Genomic DNA, 4,118 nt, shown 5'->3' on the forward strand with positions numbered 1-4,118 from the left:
TTTTCTGTAAAATACTTCAATTCTTTTATGTGTTGTTATATGCTCATTGGAATTTAATCAGCGTCTCAGTGTCATGGCCCTTAAAGAAAACTGAGTTCATCCTTGCCACACCCTGACACCACCAAGAAAAGGAAGCCATCAGTTCTGAAGAGCTTTATACTTCATCACCTTGATCACAAATTTTCTTATGTATTTAATGATTTTGTTTTGTTCACTTTGTATGCCCTCTGCTGGTCCATCCCTCTTCTCATTTCCAGTTCCACCCACCCTCCTTCTACACCTATGCTCTTTCTCTAGTTACCTGGTAGGTGTGGTCCTCCTCCTCCTTCTATCTGACCCTAGCTTATCAGGTCTCATCAAAGATGGCTGCATTTTCTTCTCCTGTGTCCTTATTCTCAGGGCTTTGTTCTCCTTGTGTCTTCAATTTCCTCTTCTTTATGACAGTCTTCATATCCACTCTCCTGAAGTCTTCCAGAGCTCTGAGGGGAAATCCCATTTAGGGCTAGGTGTTTTAAAGTCTCTGCATATTATAGGACTGGATACAATCATAATTGATGCAGAAGGAAGCAACTTTGTGGTTAGAGGAACATGGCAGTGAGCAACATATTTTAATAACAACAGCCTGGTTTGCTTTAAAATTTCTGTAGGATGTCCAGGCACCAACTCAATTAACTGCCACCCAATCATCCTAGTGGAAGACAGGTTTGGTAAAAATAGATGGCCTATTGGAAGTTTTCTGCACCTATTAGGAGACCTCAAAATAAGTGAATACATATTTGTCTTTCTACATTTTAATTACTTCAAACATGATGGTTTTTCCTGGTTCCATCCATTTCCCTGAATGTATCTTGTTGTCATTTTCTTAGCTTAAGATTAATCTGTTATGAAAATATTCGACATTTTCCCCAAAGGAGATTGTCAGTCCTGTTCTTTAGTGCTTGGAATTTGCTGGGACTTTCATCAGTGTATTGAATGACAATCTGTTCTGTTAAGTATGTTCTGTTAACCTAGAAGTCCCTCCATCTTCTCCCACTTCCTGGTAATTAGAATTGCCATGTCAATGTGAAGTTCATCTATTTACATGTTAAGGCTCTGTTGAGGAAATGTCTGGGAAGTGTAAGGAGGTATGGCCTTGTTAGACAACATAATTCCTATTGGAGTTATAGTATAGGAGGGTATGCTTTGAAGATGATGTGCCAATGAAAGTGACCAGAATGGAGTCTCTGTCTCTCAGTCTCTGCCACTTTATGTTCTTGTTTCTGTCTGTGTTGGTCTCTCAATTTCTAAATCACGTTCTCTATCTCTTTCTCTCTCTGTCATTCTCCCTCTCTCTCAATTGCCACTTGTGTTTCAGTAGGAGAAGATCTCTGTTTTGTTGAAGGACTGCAACAAGATGATTGCATCTGCAGACGTGACATCCTGGATGGTCTCTGTAAAACTATAAGCAAGGTCCCAATAAAATGCTTTTTATTCAAAGCGTTGTCTTGGTAGGGAACATTTTCCCTGTAAGTAATTCACTGCCTGAGAACATACCTGTGCATTTAACAAATTATAATGGTATCTGTGATAATGTAAAACTCACATGTCAAGGAAACATAACTTAATTAATGACCACTTAAAAGAAATATGTGACACTTTTCCTGAACTAAGAGTCTTGGACACTGGAACTGACATCTGTGTGTTGTGCTTTCAGGTGCCCAGATTGAGGAATGTAGGGCTGCTCAGCCTTTCTCTCAAGAAGGCCATCTACTTGGCCCTTTTAATAACTGGCTCCAGAAACTCTTACTGGCTTTCACCTTTTACATAGTATCATTTCCCTCTCAGCCAATCAGCACCTGCGAGAATCTTGAGGTTTCCATGGAGAGGAGTGAACAAACTTTCCTCAGTGTCCAATATCTCTGATAATGTGCATATGTGACTTTTTCTTGTGAAACCCATCAAGCATTTATCTCATCTCTTTATCCAGATCTCACACCTTTATTCCTGTTTATCTCTGTGACAATATCAGGTAGGAAATGAAGCTTTAGTATTTATTTAACTGGACAGCTTCCTAAGTAGGCAAGCTTCAACATGATGTGGGATTAAAGAGAATGTACTGAATGACAAAGTGATCTCCTATTGGGATGTTGGACCTGAAAATTCCTAGGTTGTGACTTTGAACTGGCTTACTGCCTAAATGTACCTTCACAATCATATTGACATAATAGGCTGGCAACGTCTAGGGTTTCCTGAGTTATGGAACATTAAGAGCAGAAGAAAGAGAAGGAAACCAGATAATTCCTGGGACTGGTTTGCCTAAAAAAGTGAAATATCTGTAAGTGAAAAAGGAGAACTGAGGGTCAATAAATGATTTGACAGCTGGTGCTGTTCAATATGAGTATTGCCAACCCTATTTGATCAAGGTTGCCTTGGCTACTTTGGCAGGATCAGCAGTTGTGCCCTACCCAGTGGTCAGTGAATAACACTCTTATTCATGTGGTTTACAGTTATTCCTGGGTCTTCAGGATAAAGAAATAGGTCTGTATTATGTGCCTAGGACACAAGAGCAGCTGTGTTTCCTCCAGTGGTCCTTGAGGCAATCCCTCAAAACATACTGTTAGTGATTGTTCAGAGGTATCACCTGAGCTCATGGACTCTGAGATAGCTGGGTAACCACAGGTTCATGGCTGAGATTCTCTGCTACATTGAGTTCCTGGGGAGCCTGCCATAAAAATTCAAACAAAAGCCCTCTTTTAGAGGAATCTTTTCTCCATGTTAAAAGTCACTAAGAGTTTTCAACACATTATTTTGCTGAATATGTGGGAATTTCATATAACATATATAATAATCCTTTTTTATCGCTCCCAGGTTTAAATACCTACTCATGTGTCACAATAATTTTTTTTCTTTTAAATACATCAATTGAAGTATGTGCTGTTAATATACTTATCAGAACATGATCAGACTCTCATAGCCAAGTCCCTTAAAGACAACTAAGTTCATCCTAACTGTACCCTGGTACCACCCCAAGAAGAAGCTGTAAGTCCTGAAGAGCTCTATACTTCATCATCTTGATCAGTTTTTTTCGTATGTATTTATTCAGATTTGTTCTCTTTGTATCCCCTCTGATGCCCCCTCTCTCATCTACTTCCAGTCCCACCCTCTTTCTTCTACTTTTATGCCTTTCTCTAATTACCTCTTTCTATCTAACCCCAGCTTATCAGGTCTCATTAAGATTGGCTTTATCATTTTCTCCTGCAGCCTGATTCTCTGGGCACTATTCTTCTGTGACCTAAATTCCCTCTACCTATGATAGTCTTTCTGCCTCCTCTCCTGGAGGCTTCCAGAGCTCTGACATGAGGGAGAATTTCATAGTGAAATCTCATTTAGAGCTTGGTGTTTTAAGGTCTCTCTCTGCATAATATCAGATTGTGGGTGTCTGTATGGAATTCCTTTTGAGGAAGAAGGAAGCATCACTGTAGATATATAAACACAGAACTGATCTATAGGTTGAAGGCAGGGATCAACATATTTAAATAACAACAGCCTACATTGCTTGAAGATGTCCTTAGGATGCCCTGGTCCCACAAATCAATTAACTGTTACCCAACCAACCAAGTTTAAGACTCATTTGTTCACAAAAGATGGCCCTTTGGAACTTTATCCTCCACTATTAGGAAACCTCCTAATAAGTGGATACAATCGATATTTTCTTTCTTCGTTTTAGTTACTTCACCCAGGATGATTTTTCCTTGTTTCATCCATTTGCCTGAAAATATCATGATGTCATTTTCTTAGCAGAATGATACTCTATTATGGAAATATTCCATACTTTCCCCAATGGAGATTGTCAGCCCTGTTCTTTAGAACTTGGAAGTTTCTGGGACTTTAATCATTGTATTGAATGACAAACTATGTTCTTTTAGCCTAGAAGTCCCTCCATCTTCTATCACTTCCTCATGATTTCAATTGCAATATATGCTTGAATCTCATCTATTTACATGTTTAGTCCCCACTGAGGAAATTTCTTGGAAGGATTAGGAGGTATGGCCTAGATAAATAATATATTTATATTGGAGTTATAATATAGGAGGGTATGTTTTGAGGTTGATGTGCCAATGAAATTGACCAGAAAGAAT

The sequence above is a fragment of the Meriones unguiculatus genome (genome assembly GCF_030254825.1).
Source record: "Meriones unguiculatus strain TT.TT164.6M chromosome Y unlocalized genomic scaffold, Bangor_MerUng_6.1 ChrY_unordered_Scaffold_23, whole genome shotgun sequence".
In the NCBI taxonomy this organism is placed as follows: domain Eukaryota; kingdom Metazoa; phylum Chordata; class Mammalia; order Rodentia; family Muridae; genus Meriones; species Meriones unguiculatus.